The 20,578-nt window shown below is 45.0% G+C and overlaps 2 pseudogenes; both read left to right on the forward strand.

Annotated features, from left to right (window-relative positions):
* Positions 1-2,528, forward strand: part of LOC119315370 — a 10,437-nt pseudogene extending 7,909 nt beyond the window's left edge.
* A 4,583-nt stretch (positions 2,529-7,111) lies between these two features.
* On the forward strand, positions 7,112-9,306 carry LOC119316113 (annotated as a pseudogene).
* The last annotated feature ends 11,272 nt before the right edge of the window (positions 9,307-20,578 follow it).

The following is a 20,578-nucleotide window of genomic DNA, read 5'->3' on the forward strand; positions in this document are numbered from 1 at the left end:
TAGCGTATGTACATTGCATGTAATGTGTAACCTCCTTTGTATGTGTATGACTGAGTCTAGCCACGTCTGGCCTGCGTGCCACCATTGTAGGGGCGTTGGGCAGACTCTCATTGTATTTATGTTGTAATCTGTAACTCCAGAGCATCAATCAAGGAACATAGTTTCCAACTTCCTGATCGGTGTTGCATTTGCTGGCAGTGGCGTCGGCTCAGCGCGTGGGGCTGCCGGGGTGCCGGGACCTAATCTATGTCCCCACCCCTTTGGCATCGGCGCCGGCTGCTACCGCGACGACGGACTCCGGGGCTTCCAGCTCGAGTGCGACGACGACACCGGCCACGCCCCACCGCACCTCACCCTGACCGTTTTCGGCCGCTACAACCGCGTCGCAGGCCTCTCCCCGGCAGCGCCTACCTCTTCTCGTCCACCGAGAACCGTTTGGTGGCGCTCGGCTGCCCTAACCTCGGTTTCTTCGTCGACGCAGCCGGATACTACGTCATCAGCTGCATGTCCGTGTGCCGGCCATCCTGGTCGGAACAGTGCACCGGCATCAGGTGCTGCCAAAGCGCGATACCGCCTGGGGTCAGCTTCTTCGAGCCGCACCAGGGCAACTTCCCGCTGCAGCAGGACGACAATTCCGCCTTCATCAACAACGCCACGTCCTGCCACTACGTGTTCCTCGTCGAGGTGGGCTGGTTCACCTACATCGACCGTGTCTTCCTCAACCGCACCGACGACTTCCACGTGCCCGTGGTGCTCGACTGGGCCGTCCGGAACGTCGGAAACTGCAGCGCCACCAGGCGCAACGCCACCGACTTCGCCTGCCGGAGCGCGCAGCAAGTGCTTCGACGCCGACAACGGCCCTGGGTACCGGTGCAACTGCTCCAGGAGCTACGACGGCAACCCCTACCTCGACGGCGGATGCATAGGTGCACACCCTCTTGATTCCTGAAACAATTCTGAAGTGTTGTGTTCTGTTACGCACTACATTTGCGATTTGCCTGATCAAATGTTGAAATTACTTTGCACACTGAAGACATCGACGAGTGCCAACTGAAAGCCAAGTACCCGTGCTACGGGATGTGCACAAACACGCAGGGAAGCTACACTTGCTAGTGCCCTCTCGGGACAAGTGGAGATGCCACCAGGAAGGATGGCTGCCGGCCAAAGGACAAGTTCATCTTAGCTCTGAAGGGCGTTACAGGTAACACATTTCAGTTGTCTTCTTGGTTCCTCCTGCAATTTCTTTTTGTCCATCCAATTTACAGATACTGTTCTTACCGGGAATCTAGACTAATGATCAAGTATGCAAGGTGGCATATCCAGGAGTCAGTGTGGGGGTGTCCTTGTCAGTGTTCATGTGCTTTTGGCTCTAATTGGGGCTGCAGAAGAGAAAACTCATCAACGCAAAGCAGAGCTTTTTCGAGCACAACGGAGGCATCATCCAACAGCAGCAGATGCGTAGCGCTGCCGGGGGAGGCGGTGGTGGGTTCAAAATATTCTCAGAAGAGGAGCTCAAGAAGGCAACAAACAACTTCGCCGCCGACCAGATCCTCGGTCGCGGCGGCCACGACATTGTGTACAGAGGTGTTCTGGAGGACAAAACCACAGTGGCCATCAAGAAGTCTAAGATGATGGAGGCCACTGAGACCAAGGAGTTCGTGAGGTGAGATGCTCATCCTCTTTCAGATCAACCACCGGAACGTCGTCAAGCTGCACGGTTGCTGCCTCGAAGTGGAAGTGCCGATGTTGGTCTATGAGTACGTCTCCAACGGCACTCTCTACCACTACATCCATGGTGGTGAGGGCCACGACACCAACAAGGTACTCAACACCCGCCTACGGATAGCGGCGGAGTCGGCCGAGGCGCTGTCGTACATGCACTCATCAGCCTCGCCCCCAATCCTCCACAGCGATGTCAAGACGGCCAACATCCTGCTCGACGGCAGCCTCACTGCCAAAGTCTCTGATTTCGGGGCATCAAAGCTAGCACCAAGTGATGAGGCTGAGATTGCAACACTGGTGCAAGGCACATGTGGGTACCTGGACCCGGAGTACCTCATGACATGCCAGCTGCCGGATAAGAGTGATGTATATAGCTTTGGCGTCGATCTACTCGAGCTCTTGACAGGGAAGAAGGTGCTCTGCTTTGACGGGCCAGAGGAGGACAGGAGTCTCGTGTCCCGATTCACGACGGCTGTGAAAACCGGCCAGCACGACGAGCTCCTTGACGACCAGGTGAGAACGGATATGGCCTCCGAGGTATTGGAAGAAGTAACACACCTCATATTGCGGTGTGTGAGCATGATCAGGGAGGAGCGTCCGTCGATGAAGAAAGTTGCAGAGAAGTTGAAGGCGTTGAGAAGGTACCAGAGGCATCCATGGGGCCATGCTGGTGTTGCTGATCCGGAGGAGGGGCAAAGCTTGCTTGGCAGAGAGCAACAACGTGATGTGAAATTGTGAATTATAAGTTCAAACTGCAGGACATGCTTGATCTTGAAGGCGGTAGTACATACACTTTTAGCTTGTAGGCAAAAAAAATTGCTAGGGCTTTTAATTCATAGATTGTTCCAGTGTTTGGTGGGGACTCATTTTAAAGTTGGACACAAATGTGTAAAATCTTTTGGATGTAACAACAAAAATGAAAATTAATTCCATTAGAAAATAATGTTTTTCGTGAGAACAGAAGAGAATCTTCATTAACAAAAGAGAAATGCAACTGAAATAACCAAGATAAATTTTCCAAACAGAAAACAGTTGTAGCGGATGTGCTCCTCGGAAGTACCATAACGGGCCTCCAAAATCACGCCACAAAATAAGACCCTATGTCAACGTTCCCATGCCCAATCCTCCCGTCTCGACACACGTGAATACATGCATGACATAGATCAGGCTGGCAAGTCTATGTCTCGTTTTTAGGAAGATGGAAACCGAGCTCGCCTACAGGGAGCAAATAGTTTGCCGGTTCATTAGTGTGATTTCGTCACGCAGACGTCACAGACGTGTTTATTATTATTACTTTGTTCATATTCTAAAAATACTAAATACATAATGTATATTATTAAAAAATGATTTAGTTATTATTTTGAAAGTGCTCCTCCCTAGAAGAATGTTCATCCAGTGTAAAAAATGATTGCTCTACTTTTGGAAAATGTTTATACGACTCAAATATGTATGTGACTTTATAAAAGTTGTTCACCCGTTTAAAAAGTATATACCTGCCATTTTAAAATGTTAGAAAATATAAAAAATGTTTGTGTAATGTTTCATATCATTCAATAAAATATACATTATATTTAAAAATGTTCGCATGTTTCAAAAATATGTTTCTGACATTTTAATAACTAATATTAATATTTTTTTAAATGTTCACGTAGTTTTAACATAAATGTTTCGTCTTATTCTTAAAAACGATGCAATGTGTATTTCAACAACATTTAACACATATTCAGATAAATGTTCAAAATATGTATTTGAGAAAATTTTAATCATGTATTTGGAAAATGTTAAATGATGTAAAACATGGTTTAGATGTATAGTAAAAATGTACAATTAGTATGGAAAAAAGTACCCCCTCCGTAAAAAATATAAGAGCGCTTAGATTGCTACTTATATTTTTTACGGAGGGAGTACACATCAAATCATATATTTTAAAAAACATTATGTGTATAAAAATAAATTTGATGTATATGAAAAATGTATAATGTGTATGAAAAAAATTAGACATATGTTCAAAAAAATAAAAATAGAAAACCACCAGAAGAAAGCAGAAGGAAAACTGTTAAAAAGAAGAAAGAAAATCAAGAAAAATAAAAGGAAAAAACCGAGAAGAAAATTGAAGCAAAAGGAAAAAAACAGAAGAAAACCGAAGCAAAACAGGGAAAACCCAATAAAAATCACTACAAAAACTTGCTCGCAACTACAATATTCGGCTGGCCCGGTAGCGCCTTGCTGTCGGCGAGACCAATACACAGCGAGAAATATCATTTACATTGGTCTGGCAGCTTCCGGCCCCCTGCAGGAGGGAAGCTGCCTTCTCCTGATGGGCACTAGCTAAAATAGGCGTCCCGTTAGAATATTTTTTATTTTCCAAGTACGCAATATATATGTACTACTTAATTTATTAAATGATACTCCCACTGAGTTGAAGACGCACCCACCGGCCCCCAAGGTTGATTTTTTTTAATGTGTATAAAAAAAGTTTTGATGTATATGTAAAATGTACATTGTGTATGAACAAAAGTAGACATTGATGTATATGTAACATTGTAATTAGTAGGTAGAGTACTTCCCTCCCTTGTATAGCCTTCTTTAGGTTCCTGTTTTTCTGTTTTTCTTTCCTCACCTTGAGGAAGCATTGTTTTGTTCCTGCTTTTTTATTTAATAAAATGCTGTGGGGTGTAAGCCCTGCAGTCTTCAAGGTCAAAAAAAAGTAGACATGTGTTCAAAAAATAAAAAAATAAAAAATGACCCAAAGAAAGCAGAAGGAAACCTGTTAAAAAGAAGAAAGAAAGAAAGAAAGAAAACTAAAGAAAAAAGGAAAAGGAAAAAAGAAAAAAAAGCAGAATAAAACCGATGCAAATCAGTGAAAACCCAAATAAAAATCACTGGAAAAAAAACTTGCTTGCAGTTATGGTATTGAGCTGGCCTAGTAGCGACATGCTGTGGATGAGACCTATACACAACGAGAAATATCATTTACATTGATCTGGCAGCTTCCGCCTTCTGCTGGAGGGAAGCTGCCTTCTCCTGATTGCCACTAGCTAAAATGGGTGTCCCTTAGCATATCTTTATTTTCCAAGTACATAATATATATGTACTACTCCCTCCGTCAATGTGCATAGAGCGTCTAATGAAAATTTAGTATTCCAAGTCACCATGCATGAAAGGAGCTCTTCATTCGTCGCGACCATTAATTTTCATTTCACATACTATTACTTTCATTGGCTGACGCACTAAATAGGATTTGCATGTTGCTCTTAAAGAATTAATGACATGAAAAACCAACGTAGTGGTTGGCTCTTCCCAATTTCTCAAGCGGGCCAAATGAGAGTAATTATTATCATTGATTTTTGATTTAACATCCTTCATCCAATCTCCGCGCGCCTAGGTTACGATGCATGCAACTTCTTAGATGCCCTATGCACCTGGATGGAGGGAGTGCATAATTTATTAAACTAGATGGCACCCTGTGCATTGCTGCGGAAGTTTACGGTATCAATTGGAATCAATTATATGATGGATTTTATTTGCATGATTGCATCCAATGTTATTTTGTATTTTATGACACATCCAATGAATTATCTTGTATTTATAACACACAACACCGGCATGATGATTTAATAATTCAAAAAAGATATTAGAAAGCCAAACCCTTGAGGATGTTAGAGGATCTGGTTCCAGTTACAACATATACATAGTACTTTTTTGATTTCCTTTCGATTATTACCAAAAATAACCACATTATTTGTTCCGTCTGTTCCTTTTTGTGAGGGGTCATGCATAGTTACAACTAGGGATGAAAATGGAGTGGAAACTTTCTGCTTTTCCGGAGGAAAAATGAAAACAGAGAGGAAATATGAAAATAAAATGGAAATTTGCAAAACGAAAGTGGAAATGGAATTTGTTACGCGGAAACGGAAACAAAAACGGAACGGTGTTTTCCGATGGAACAAGCATGGAAACGCAACTTTTCATTTCTGTGAATATGAAATTTCCGTTTTTTACTATAGACTATGGCTGCTTTGTAGTCCAACCATCAAACAACACACAATGACACAATTAGTAGAATGGATCGGAGGCCCAACTTGTACTATCATATATGTACTCATCTTGACCCTATACGCAATTGTCCAGTACTACTACAACACTACACTAAGTTGCTAACATAATGATATTATTTTGTAGCCATGTTAACAACTCACTAAATTTGTTTGTTTTTGTGTGTATTTCTCTATGATTAAAGGGGTGTTTAAGTTTCAGTTAACACCCACTTCTGTTTCCATGTTCGCTTTGTATTCCTTCCGTGTTCGTTTCCGGCAGTATCTGTTTCCGTATTCATTTCTAGGGTTTCTATATTCGCTTCCGCTTCTGTAAAAATATATGGAAACAAATGTGGTAGCACTCAGTTGCTTCTGTTTCCGTTCCGTTTTCATCCCTAGTCACAACTATCCAGTTCCAAGGTCCGTTTCTATTTGTTCCTTTTTGTTGCCAGATTGTCTAAAGACAGTCTCGATGCAAATATAATCTTGTTTGGTAGTGTATCATGACAAATCAGCTTGCACCTGTCATGGTCATTATGCTTCAGATTATACTATCGGGATTCGACCTGATCTACCGAGCTGAGAAGAAGGCATCTTGGCTCGAATCTTCACCACACTGCACTCAAAAGTTCTAATAATCAGCGGAAATAATTGATTGAAAACAGTAGCTCACCAGTGCACCCACTGCGACGTAGAGCGCGGACTCCCCGGCGTCCGTCTGCATGGCGGCGAGCGACACCATGGAGACGGAAGCCTTGACATCGGCCAAGGTGGGACGACGTCCCTGAGTCGGACGGTGGCGAGCTACGCAGTGGGGTCAGATACCTCGACGTCGGTACTCGAGGATGCGATGGACGGTGTCGATAGGCGTCCCCAGGTGGATTCGACAAGAGAAAAATTCACTGTAGGTCACAAAACTTGAGCCGGCTGACACTTCAGTACCACTACTTCAAAATACCCGAAATACAGTCCATCTACTTGCGCAGGGGGTTCACTTTGGTCCGTATATACGATTGGAGCTACGTATTTGCTGACTTGGCCGAGTCAGCCGTTGCCAGCTGTGCTTTGACCGCCACTTGTGCAGCACCTGTCGGGGGGGCGTTAATACTAGATGGCCGGAGGGTTTTTTTGCAAATGCGCGCACCTGGTCGGACCGCACCGGGTCGCTCCTGTCTCCTCCCTCCCGCAACCCACCTGGTCGCCATGCCTTATCCTCTCGCTCTCCGCTTCCTCTCCTTCGAACCCTAGCCAACTCCCGTCCGCGTCGCCGCCGTCGCCTTCCGCCGCCGCAGCCATTGCCGACGCCCTCCTCCGCCTCCTCTATCTCCTCCTTCATGTCGTCTTCCAGCTCCATGCGCTCAGCGCTGCGTGGCCGCTCCGTTGCTGTACCACTGATCGGGTGCCCGGATTGCGGCGAGCAGGTGAGGTTCTACCAGTCTAGCACCGATGAGCACGATGGATGGATCTTCTACAAGTGCGTGAACCACCATGTAAGTGCCAGTTCAGTAGATTCATGCAGTGTCAGCTCACTTTAGTAATGAAGCAGAGCAGCTGGTTAACTAATGTAGTAGTTTAGAGCAATGCAGTAGTTGAATCATTAAATCTGTAATTTTCTGGAGTTGGTTAACTAATTTTGCCACTAATTAATCAGGTCACTTGTGATTTCTGGCACTGGGAGCTTGAGTATGTGCAGCATCTGGTTGAAACAAGGCGTCTGGTTGGTGATGCTGCTGTAGATGCAATTGGTGCTGTTGAGGACAAGAGGGAAGAGCTTGAGAGGCAGAGGACTGAATCAATGGCAGGCAGAGGCACAACTGGAAGGGTCATGGCTGGGAGTGGCAGGGCTGGAAGAGATAATTATGGCAGCTCCAGTGAGAATAAGTATGCTACCAAGCAGCAAATTGCTATGCTTTTAGGGTTAGGCAGAGAGATTTTGATGTTGCTGAAGCTGATGATTGGTTTTGTTATAGTGCTTTGTGTGATGTATTTCACCTTAATTATGAAGAAGTGAAGTGTTGTTAATTCAGTAGGTGCAGGTGTGTAAACTGAGCATACTAAAATGGTTGCTTTTGTTTGCTCAGTAATGCTTAGTTGTAATGGTTGTTGTAATGGATAATATGTCAGTAATGTGAAGCTTGCTTAACCTACTTGCTTTGAAATGCTAGACCTAATTGCTTTGAAAAAACTGACAGATGTATTTCATGTCAGAAGTGTAGTTAAACTAATTCTGACAGAATGTTTGCAGTTCACTGAATTTTTATAGTTAACTGAATTTAGTTTGCAAAGTTAACCTCATTGCTTTCGAATTAATTGCTGTACTGAACTAACTTTGCAAACTTTGCAAACTAATTGCTGTACTAAATGAAGTAAGTGAATCTCAGCACAACTGAACTCAAAAACAAGCATGTACTTGCACCTGCTGCAAACACCCACCCAGCAACTTGCACCTCTACATGTAGTTTTGGTCCACCACCAGTCCACCACCACCACCACCAGATCCCCTTCTTCTTCCTCATCTTTCATCTTCAATTTCGTGCACCACCAGATCCCTTCTCTCCTCTGTCCAATAGCCCCAACAAATCCCCTTGTCATCTTCAGCTAGCAGCAACCATGTGTCCTGGGATGATCTCCCCAGTTCTTCTGAAGATGACTCTGTGACCAGCAAGGTTAGTGTGCTCCTCAATCTCACACAAATCCAGTCTAGGGTTTCTCAGCTAGGGTTTCTCTCTCAATTGATTCCAAATGTCTCTCTTTTGTTTAGCCACCTGCCACAATATCCTGTGAGGAATGGAGTGGCTTGGCTACAGATCTGCCTAGCTTAAGATGTGGGCATGGATCTTTGTGTGAGAAGCATGTGTCATTTGAATCTGTTGATACTGGCAGAAGGTTTCTAGCTTGTGCACAGAAGGTTAGTAATTTTTTTGCATTTTTATTAGTATGTTTTAAGTTCCATCATCATGCACAGTACTGAATACTGGCAGTTATCTGAATCTCTTTTTTGTATGTTCTAAATTGTTAGGAGGTACCTAAATGCAGATATGTTGAGTGGGTTGACCCTGAGTGGCCTGATGCTCTGAAGATGAGCCTAGCTAGTATATGGACCATGTATGAAGAGGAGAAAAAACAGAGGCTCAGACAGAATGTTGTGAGTGCTGAAGAAAACTTGAAGGTTCTTGAAGAGAAGAAGAAGATGGGGAATGAGTTGAGGCACTTCAAGCTTGATTTTGCTAAGATGGTGGCTGAGAAGGAGCAAGCAATGAGCCAACTAGGCAGCACACAACTTGCTCTAACTGATCTAAAGGAAGAACTTGAGAAGAAGAAGATGACAGACAAGTCAGTAACCAACATTCATCAGGTATTCAGGGTTAAAGCAGAGAAAGAGAGGGACCAAGCAGTGCAGGAGAGGGACCAAGTGATTCAAGAGAGGGATGACTTGAAGCATGAGAAAAGGAAGCTTGAGTACATGATTGGTGACCTATTCAAACACAAAGAGGCCACCAAGGAGAAGATAAGGAACCTGAAGGGCATGCTGAATGAATTTGATTGAATTTGTGTCATTGTAAAAAAATCACTTTGTATTTTTCCTCCTGGATTTGTGTCAGTTGTACTTTTGTCAAATGTTAACTAAATTGGGTTAAGATAAGAAACTGAAGTGGGTTAAGATAAGAAATTGAAGTTGGTTCAGATAAGAAAATGAAGTTAACTGTCTCTGTCTTATATGACTGAATTTTCCTGAATTTATATGCCTGCAGTTGCTGTTTTATATGACTGAATTTGCCTGAATTTATATGTCTGCAGTAGCTGTTTTATATGACTGAATTTGTATGCCTGTACCAAATTTTTCTTAAAGAAAAAAAATTACACAAAAAGAGTTTTGCCTAGGTCTCAAACCTAGGACCTGTGGTATTGAACATTGGTGGCAATGCTAGTGTGGTAAGTAGTAGTGCTTTGATCAAGGGCAGGTACTAACGTAGCTATTTAGCAGTTGCTAGTGGCCCAATGGCTCACGCCTCTTCCGTTTCCTTGCCTGCTCTTTAAGCCCACCCACCCACCGCTCCACTCTCCACTCTCCACTCAGTCCATCGCGTCGCCTCGGTTACCCCGCACCAAACCCCCACGCAAGAAAACCCTCGCTGCCGACCACCACACCGCCGCCGCGGACATGGAGAATTGCCCTGCCTGGAAGAGGGTCATCGATGACCTCGCAGGCGACGACAAGGCCATGCGCGTGGACCTGACGGAGATCGGTAAGTGGTTCCCCAGCTGTTCGACGCTGCATCACCATGCGCGTGGCCTCTTGAAGGTCATGACCGACGATGAGCTGGACCGCGCCTGCCCCGACCACGACGGTATCCACTATGCACTCGTCCTCCGCTTCGCGATGCAGGAGACGCGCTCCGACGACCCGGGGCAACAAGCCCGGTGGTGGATGTACCGGTCCGCCACTGCGCCGCGGCAGCCGGATCCGGTGCGCGTCCGCCACAACGTCGACCTGGCCGTCCCCGCACCTGTCAACACTGCCTACGGGGACCACTACCAGCCCGACTACCTCGGGCGCGACGATGTCTCCGAGTACATCTCATCCGACTCAGAGTACGACTCCGGCTCCGACGACGACTCTGGCTACGCCGCTGACTCGTCCTGGTCGACTGGCTGGGAGGAGCCGGAGGTGATTGTGCTCTCTGATGACGAGCCGGAGGTCAATGTGGCGGCGCCCATCGTCCCCGAGCCAGAGGTCCACATGGTGGCGCCAGTCGCCAGGGAGGGTGACAAGCACCGCCCCATTGACATCGAGCTGCTTCCCAATGTTTCTGACATCGTCAAGCAGGAGGTGGAGGTGGTCTTGGCCCTGCAAGCACAGGACGTCGCAGCACAGCCAGAGAGGAAGAAGAAGAGGAAGGTGGCAACTGACATGGAGGTTCGCCGCTCGGAGCGCCTCCAGAAGTTGAAGAACTGAAGATGATGCAGTTGCAGTAGAAGGCATGAAGAAGATGCAGTTGCAGTAGTTAGGTATGCTGAAATATACAGATTTTCAGCATATAAGTTATAAAATATTAGTTTGTTAGGTGTGCTTGTATATTAAGCACATAAGTTATTTGTAATTTCTGTCTGTTGAACCCTGTTGAACTGGTTGTTGATGCTATATAAGGCCTCTTTTGGTTCATAGGATAGGATTATCATAGGAATAGGAATCTTGTAGGAAATGAGATGACATGTATCTCAAATCCTATGAGTAGGAATAGGAAATAAGATGTCATTTGATTGACACCAAAGGAATTTTTCCATTGAGTCTAGGCTCTTTTTTATTTCCCTATGAAATGTGGAGGATATGAACCAATCCTATGTAGGAATAGTAATCCATTCCTATGAACCAAAGGGCTCTAAAGGAAAAAATCCTATAAGAATCCTATCCTCTAGAATTCCTATGAAATTCCTCTAAACCAAAGGAGGCCTAAGTGTTGAACTGGATGTGATGCTATATATGTGCTGAACTGTGTTGATGCAAAAGTGGAAGTAATCCAAAAGTGTTTTGTTGGTATGTAATGGTGTTGATGCAGTCTTGTTGCTATATAAGGCAACAATCCAAAATTCTCTTGTTGCTATATAAGGCAATAATTCCAAAAGAAGTAGCTGCTAAGGTTTTGAATCTTAACTGAATTTTTGTCTGAATCTTTGTCTTAACTGAATTATGTCTTAACTGAATTATGTCTTAACTGAATTATGTCTTAAATAAATACAGACAACTGTTAAGATTCAGTTAACTATAATCAAATCAGTTAGCTTTTCAAACTAAATTCAGACAACTGTAAAAAATATGTTAGCTTTTCAAACTAAATTCAGATATCTTTGCAAACTACATTCGGTCAACTGTAAAAATTCAGATAACTTTGAATTCAGTGAACTATAAAAATCCAGTTAAGTAGGTTGGAGGGGAGTGGAAATATAATAAGTAGGTTGTCAAGTAACACTTGAGCAAAGCACCGTTCCTATCACACTGGCATTGCACCCTGTTTATCACACCACAGGTCCTGGGTTCGACACGCAGGCCAACCTTTTTTGTATTATTTTTTAAATTTTTATGCAGTTAATTATCTATACTCCAATAGTGAATAAATCAATGAACTCCAACTGAATAATAAAGCCACTGAACTCCAACAGTTTTCATTTGGGATTTCTTTTCATTTTGAACTCCAACAGTTTTCATTTTGAATGGCAGTATGAAGCCACTGAATCTTCACATTTCCAACAGTTCAAAGAGTCTCATTGTAGTTTTTGCCAAAATATTACAAGTGCAAAAGCACTGAATCATCCCAACTCCAACAGTTTCAAAGAGTCTCATTTAAGTTTTTTGCCAAAAAATTACAAGTGCAAAAGCACTGAATCATCTAAACTCATCAAACATGTTCACTCTCTTCGGCTTCTTGGGCACATGTCCACTTGGTCCTGCCTGTTTCCTCTGCTCAGCTCTTAATCTCTTGGCCTCTTCTTGTTCTATCTTCTTTACTTCTTGATCTTCTTTTCTCTTCAGTGCTGCCATAGCTCTCTTTGCTTCTTGATCTTCTTTTCTCTTCAGTGCTGCCTCTGCTTTAGCTGCCATTGCTTCAAGGGCTCTGGCCTCCTTCTCTTCTTGCAATGCAACTTTTCTTGCTGCTGCAGCTTCCTTCCTTGCTGCAGATTCCAAATCTTTCTTCTCTTGTGCTGCTCTTTTTCTTTGTGAAGACTCTGCTTTCCTCCTTGCAATTTTTTGCCTTTTTGCTTCTGCCTCCTCTGCTTTCTTCTCTGCCATCTCATTCATGGCCTCAAGTGCTGCATCTCTCCTGGCTGCCATCTGTCTTTCTTTGTCTCTCTTCATCTTCAGCAACTTCATGGTCAGGTTGCCTTCATTTGTAGTTGTTGTTGTCTGTGCTGCAGTGTGAGAACTGGCTGCATTTGAGATGAATGAGGAATCTGGCAAAATGATTTCAGGTTCTTCTCTAGGAACAGGTCTGGATTGTTGCATCCTATGAATCATTGTAAATCCAAAGTCCTGCACCTATACAAAACAAACATCACATGAAAACATCAGTACAACAAAAATGACTGGACAAAAGAGGTCAAAATTAAGGGACAAAAGTGGAGAATTTGCTTGAAAAACAACTGGTGCATCTGCTCCATCATCTTGTGTGACAATGACCTCCTCATGTGTATCATGGCCATCAACATGGGCCTCCTCATGTGTAACTTGGCCATCAACATGGACCTCCTCCTGTGTAAGTTGACCATCCTCTTGTGTGACCTGAACCTCCTCCTGTGAACCTTGGCCATCATCTTGTTGTGCCAAAATAATTTCATCATCTGACACATCATCAGGAATGGCCCTTGGACCCCTTCTTGTTGTTCTCTCTACTAGATTTGGCAAAATGCCAGCTGTCGTGGTTTTGTCACGGCAGATGTCCTAGAGAAAGGACTTAGTCGTGGAGCCATCGCGACGGGTTAGCTTGAAGGGGTTAAAGCGGACACAGGGACGCAAGAGAGTTTATACTAGTTCGGCCCCTTCGATGAAGGTAAAAGCATACGTCTAGTTGTGATGGAATTGATGGGGTTTCGATGACCAGGGAGCAAACAAGCTTCGCCTATGTCTCGAGTTGTTGTCTGTGTCCTTGAACCGCCACCGGGTCGTCCCCTTATATACACGGGTGACGCCCGTCGGTTCGCAGAGTCCCAATACCGGCTCATAGATGTGTCCGGTTTGGTCTCTACTTATTCCTAACTTACAATACAAGTTAAATACCAACGCCGGTTTATGGCTACAGGCCTTGAACCGACTATGGGCCTTGAACCCTCATCTGCCTTCTTGGGCTTTAACATACTTAACTACTGACGAAGTTAACCCGGACCAGATAAGCCGGTTTACGCCCAGTAGTGATATCCCCAACATTAGGCCCCAGATTGATTTGAACATGTTCATATCAATCCTTTAGCAAAAATCTTCATCTTCAATATCTTCTTGTAGTTTGTTGAACCACCGTGATGTCATCTTCTCTGGTCGTTGTAAACCGGCGTGACGTCACCTGTTATAAAGGACCTTAATAGGTCTGCGACAATTAAGGCGACATCTTCGTTTCCAAACACACGGTCCCTTGATTTTCGCGCCTGACTCCTGTCCCTTGCCTTATAAATAGGACCAAAGGGTCATTTCTTTTTCCCCTTCGTGCCCTTGTGCTTCGTCTTCCTCGCGTCGGCCAGCTTCGGAGCTCCGCCGCCACCGTCAACCTCTGCATCAACCTTGGCCGCTGCATCAACCTGGGCGCACCAGAGCACCGCGGCAACCTTCCGCGTCTTTCTCATCTCCAGTAAGTCTTCTGTTCTTTTCAACACAGATCTGCTCTAGGGTTTCATGTTCTTCTAGTGTTCATCGCCTGTTTCGTGTTCATACAATAACTCCTAGATGCATTTGTGAATCCTTACTCTGTGTAGCGGTAGCTTTTAGCATCCGCCTTCAGTTTCATGCCTCAAGACCATAGATCTATATGTATCTCTGCCCATTGATTCAATACTGTTCTTTTTTGAACCTTGAATATTTTCCTTATTTTCTCAACTTGCTTCAGATCTGTCGTTGTAGAGAAGTCTTATGAAATCTATTTCTGTAAACTTACTCATCTGCTTCAATGTTTAGACCAGGCGGTTTAACTTTGTAGAAAAAATTGCCAAACCGGTATATACCATTAGTCCCCTTGTTGAACCGCCAGATGTTGTTGCTTCATAAACTCCGGTTTAGATAGATCTGTCTCCGGTTTAACATTGCACATACCAATGTACCTTAATCAATGCATTTTTGAACCGGGATCATCTACCTTGTAGATTTCATCATGGCCAAGCAAGTATATGAGTGCAACTGGGTTCCTTCTCGCGTCACAGAGGCTCAACTGGACGATTTGGTCCTGATCGGCGCCTTAGGCAGCAAAGATACCATCCATTGGAGGGCTCCTGGCAAAGAATGCCCTCCCACACCTCAAGAAGGAGAGGTCGTCGTTTTCATAGATCACTTAGCCTGGGGCTTTAAGCCGCCCGGTTCTAAATTTTACCGGGACATTTTAGCCGATTTTCAACTCCACCCACAAGATACTGGTCCCAACTCTATTACCAACATGTGTCACTTCCAAGTGCTCTGTGAGGCGTTCTTTCAAGAGGAGCCCACAGTGGAGTTGTTCAGAGACTGTTTCCATCTAAACCGCCGTATTGAGTTTTCTGATGGTTCCAATACGGAATTGGGCGGTGTGGCGATTCAGAAAAGGAAAGAGGTCACATACCCTCATGCCAAGCTGCATAGCCACCCCAAAGTGTGGAATCAAACATGGTTCTATTGCAAAGACACCTCCCCTGCTGGTGAAAATCCTTTGCCTGGCTTTCGTCCGGAGCGGCTTAGCAATACACACCCCTTTCCGGAAAGGTTGACTGCCAAAGAGAGAAGCAAATACGCTCCTCAACTGTCCAAGCTCAGAGCCTTTATGGCCAACGGTTTAACAGGGGTTGATCTCGCTCGCTGTTGGATATCATGGAGCATACTACCCCTTAGTCAGCACTCCGGTTTGATGTGCGAGTATACTGGCAGTGTTGATGACCCACTGTGACATGCCAACATCCAGCTCACCGATGAAGAAATCATAGAGGCTATGAATAAGATGTTGAATGAACCGGAACACATCTGTGCTAAAACCGGCCTGCTTCCCTTCTGTGCCACCAACAAACCGCCAGCTGTAAGAGTTTGATTTTTCTTTTTTCTGAATCTGTTATTGATATATCGGGTCATTGTTTAATATCAGTGTCTGTGTAACTAGGGCAATGATCTGTTTTGGAGCAAGAAACTGCCGCAGGAGAAACCAGAAAAACCAGACAAACCGGAAAGAGCAACCTGACAAAAGACTAAATATGTGAAGAAGACTGCCCACAGGAAAAGAACCACTGCATCCTCTAATTCGGCCCCTGAGGATGATGTGCATAATCCGGACCTTGAGGTAGGGCTTGACTCACTTCGCTTATTTTTCATGCGTCTTATTGATGATGATATTTGTCAGGATGATGCCAAAGCCAGCCATGCTGATGCTGCAGAGGTAATTATTCTCTCTTCCAATTCAGAACCTTTGCCTTCACTAAAAATCCGTCAGGCAAACCGGAAAGTTAAATTTTCTCATCCTCTTGCTTATTTGGATCCCAAATTTCTTATGAAGACCCAACAGCATGAAGCTCGTCGCACAACCCGGCACAGCGGCCAGGTAGTTACCTTCGCCGGTTTACCGAACAGTCCGGTTCGGAAATGCCGTTCAGAGGTCTCTAATTTGCTTGTCAGTGCTTGTCCTAAAGCGGGCTGCTTTCGTCAACCTGTTAATCCATCTGACTCCGATTATCAGGTTACTTCCCACTCATCCTTTGGCGAGTCATCGGCTACTCAGCTGCCACCGCTCAAAACGGTGCTTGGGTAAGCTATACTTATCATAATATTTGCAGTACATCACCTTGGAACATATGCTGTATTTGATTTTGTTATTCCTTTCAGGGCCAAGCCTAGGCCAAGCAAGAAGGCTCGCCTGGACAAAGCGGCCGAAGAGGATGCCGTCCTTGAACCGGGCAAAACACCAGATCTTGAGGCGGCTATTCCTGAGGATATACCCAATGATCCATCGCAGCAAGACGACGATCTTATTGCTGAAGAGAGACCTATTGATACCTCAAGTCCTGTCAATCAGCCCACAAGCTCCATCCGGATTGAGAAATCCACCGGTCCGACAAAGCCTACTGACAAGCCAACAACCCCAGTGCAAACCGGCGATGCCAAGGATGACGAGGTTGTCATTACTGGCATTGGCCATACAAAACCAAGCAATCCTGTCGCTTTGTCCAAACATACTGCCAAGGAAGAATTTGCCGCCTTTGGCAAAGGCAAGTGGAATGCCGATCTGGCGACTTACGCTGCTCTGAACGCCCAAGATATCCATTCCGGCTACCTGAACCGGCTGTATAACAGTCGTGACTATGAAGCCGGTCTGGTTAACATGATGAAAGATAAATATGAGGTAACTTCCATATGCTCTTTCCTGCTTGTATATTTCAATTCTTGTTGACGCTCCTAGCCCCCGAGGGCCGGTTTGTAATCTTCTTTCAAACCGAGACTTACTAATATAAATCTTAATGCTTTGAAATTCGCTGATGTAGTCCCCAAGGGCCGGTTCAACTTAGCATAGTTAAACCGGGACTTTAAGTAATTGAGATCACCGCATCAGAATATATACGAGCAAATAGCCATTAGCCCCCAAGTGCCAAGTTGAATACTTGTATTGATCTTGGGACTTTGTAAGCAATTGAAAGATGAAGATCGAATATGCATTAGCCCCCAAGTGCCAAGTGCATAACTTTTTATGTGGTTGGTACTTCAATCCTTGTACCATTTTGCTGAATCACATAACTGTCTGCATGCAGGCTGAGCTGAAGACGAAAGAAAGCCAAGTCACCGATCTCCAAGAAAATCTGAAATCCCAACAAGCTGAAACCTCCAAAGCAAAAGAGGAATTAACCAGCGCTTAAAGCGCCATGGAATAGCTTAAGGAGAGCTTCAAGAAGAAGCGGGCGGATTGGGCCACTGAAAAATCCGCTTTAATCAAACGAATCGGTGGCGGATGAACTGACCAGCATAAAGCGGCACGTGCATGCCATGACCACTGCTATCTTTGGTAAGCCGGTTTGACTTCTGAATTGATTCTGCCGTCTTACAGAGCTACCAGTTTGTTAACCCTTGGTGATATTTCAGGGACACACATTGGTCACTTGGGCTCAGATGTGCGGAAGAAACTGAAAGCCGCCTACACGTTGATCGAACAACTGTACACTGGTGCACAACGAATCATCTGTACTGCATCCCACAACAAGCCGGTGCCCACTTTGATTCAGGACACTCTGATGAAACTGTCGGTGCTTCCTGCCCGGGTTGAAGAGCTGAAGAAATCTGCTGCTCGAACTGGTGCGATCAATGCCTTAGTCCGGGCAAAAGCTTGGGTGCCGGATTTTGACCCTATTGAAGCGGCTCAGGGCTATCCTAGCTTGAAGGAAGACGGGTCAGAGTTTAGTGAAGCGGATCTGCGAGCAATAAACCGGGAGGTGCATCCGCTAGCTTGTCAATTGGCTGAAGAAGCAGACTTGTCTCATTATCAAGCCCAATATGACAATCAAAACAAGCGAGTAGCTGCACCAATTCATGAAGCGAAAAATCTTATCCCTCCAATCCTTAAGCATACTTACACTCCCGATATTGACCCGTCGTTGCTAATCCATGATGAAGCTGTCTTTCAAGCATTAATGGGAATCGACTGGACAACTGTTGATTTCCAGCCGCTGGGTAGAGAAACTGAAGCTGAAGCGGCGCGGGATGACCCACAACCATCAGGCCGGGCTGGTGACCAAGCTTGAACCGGAAGCTGGTTTAAAACTGCTTCTCCCTTGCGAAAAACAATGATTTTATTGTGGGCACCGTGTTGCCTTGTAATAGGCTAGCTGATACTTTTGATGCTGATATGCCTTCATGCATAATTACTGCAACGTGCTCTTCCTTTGGGTGATGAACTTTCCAAAGTAGTTTCTGCAATAAAAATCTTAAAGTGCCACCGCAGTTGTACCGTCAGGCAGAATATGATGTCTGCATACATGAAATCAAAACATCCGAAATTTTTAAGTATATGACCAAATTTTGAGATACATAATACCTGCCATCATTGGTCGTGAAGTTGGCGTGGCCAATCTTGAAGCGGAGTTTTATAAACCCACACTGTTGGAGGAGATAGTAGCTCCTGTATATATATGATGTCGGTTTACCATGTAAACCATGCCGGGTTATAATAAACATCGTGTTACTCCCTAATAGGATGTTAACAAAAAATCAAACCGAGCAAATAGTCTCCGGATTAAAATGGACCGTGTACCGTCAATAGACAGTGTGAACCGGTTTAAAATTTTGTCGGTTAAAAAAACGCAATAAAAAGAAAGAAATATCTTTCAAAGAAAAGTGTAAAGCAAAGGCAATGACAAAACCGTTTGCAAAAAGAGGCTTATTTGAGCTAATCAGATGGCGTTACCATGGTCGAACACGATCAAGCTCCCGATAGGTGTAGCTATGGTTCAAGTCAGCCAGGTCCCCAAATGAAACCATGGCATTTATGCCGATCAAGTGGCATGGCAATGGTTCGGGTTCGACCAAGCCCCCAAGTGATTCTGTGGCCTTAGGCCGATCAAGAGGCATGACTGGTTCAGACGTGACCAAGTCCCCAAGTGATCTGGTGGCTCTCGCCTATCAAGAGGTATTGCATTGGTTCGGACACGACCAAGCCCCCAAGTGATATAACATGATGCTTTTGAAAAGCTAACTCAAGGGGTAAACCGGAGGCCGCTTTAGAACAACTCCGTGTAACCACACATGATGTAAAGAACAGATACCCCGCTTTAGTTGAGGTTCCGGTTTATTATATTTAATCATAATATATACATCGTCGTAATATGTACATAAGTAGAGCCAATGGCTCAGGTATAGTAAGGCCGAAGATGAGCTATGTTCCACGACCTGTTGGTCTCCTCCTCTGATGTACGTGAGTCTTTATGCTCTCGAATATCGATCAGATAGTATGACCCGTTGTGCAGATTCTTGCTGACCACGAAAGGCCCCTCCCAAGGTGGGGATAGCTTATGCATATCAGTCTGATCTTGGATGAGCCGAAGCACCAAATCTCCTTCCTGAAAGGTTCTGGTTCTGACTCGGCGACCGTGATAATGACGAAGATCTTGTTGGTAAATCGCCGATCGGGCGGCTGCTATGTCACGCTCTTCATCCAACCGGTCCAAAGCATCTTGCCATGTTGTCTCGTTGTCCGCTTCAACATAAGCCATCACACGAGGTGAATCATGACGGATATCACTGGGGAGAACCGCCTCCGCTCCGTAAACCATGAAGAACGATGTGTATCCTGTTGATCTGTTCGGTGTGGTATTGATGCTCCATAACACAGATGGTAATTCTTCTACCCAACAACCCGGCGTTCTCTGCAAAGGAACCATGAGCCGGGGCTTGATGCCTCTCAAGTTCTCTTGATTAGCCCTTTCTGCTTGACCATTGCACTGTGGGTGTGCCACTGATGAAACTTCAAGCCAGATGTGCTCCCGTTCGCAAAACTCCTTCATGGCACCCTTGGACAAATTGGTACCATTATCTGTGATGATACTGTGTGGAAAGCCAAACCAGAAAATCACTTTTTTGATAAATTGAACCGTCGTGGCCGCATCACACTTGCTAACCGGTTCTGCCTCCACCCACTTTGTGAACTTGTCAACCGCCACCAGGAGGTGGGTCTTCTTATCTTTGGACCTTTTGAAAGGCCCAACCATATCCAGCCCCCAAGTCGCAAACGGCCAAGTAATTGGAATCATTCTCAATTCTTGAGCCGGCACATGAGCACGTCTTGAAAACTTTTGGCAACCGTCACATCGTCTGACCAGATCCTCCGCATCAGCATGAGCAGTTAACCAATAGAAGCCATGGAGAAACGCTTTAGCTACCAAAGATTTTGAACCGGCATGGTGACCACAATCTCCTTCGTGGATCTCACGCAAAATTTCACAGCCTTCTTCAGGAGACACACAGCGCTGAAACGCCCCTGATATACTGCAATGATGCAACTCGCCATTGACAATAGTCATGGACTTGGACCGCCGGACTATCTGTCGGGCCAGAATCTCATCCTCTGGTAACTCGCCCTGGTTCATGTACGCCAGGTAAGGAAGCGTCCAATCCGGAATGACATGAA

This window comes from Triticum dicoccoides, chromosome 6A (genome assembly GCF_002162155.2).
Source record: "Triticum dicoccoides isolate Atlit2015 ecotype Zavitan chromosome 6A, WEW_v2.0, whole genome shotgun sequence".
Lineage (NCBI taxonomy): Eukaryota > Viridiplantae > Streptophyta > Magnoliopsida > Poales > Poaceae > Triticum > Triticum dicoccoides.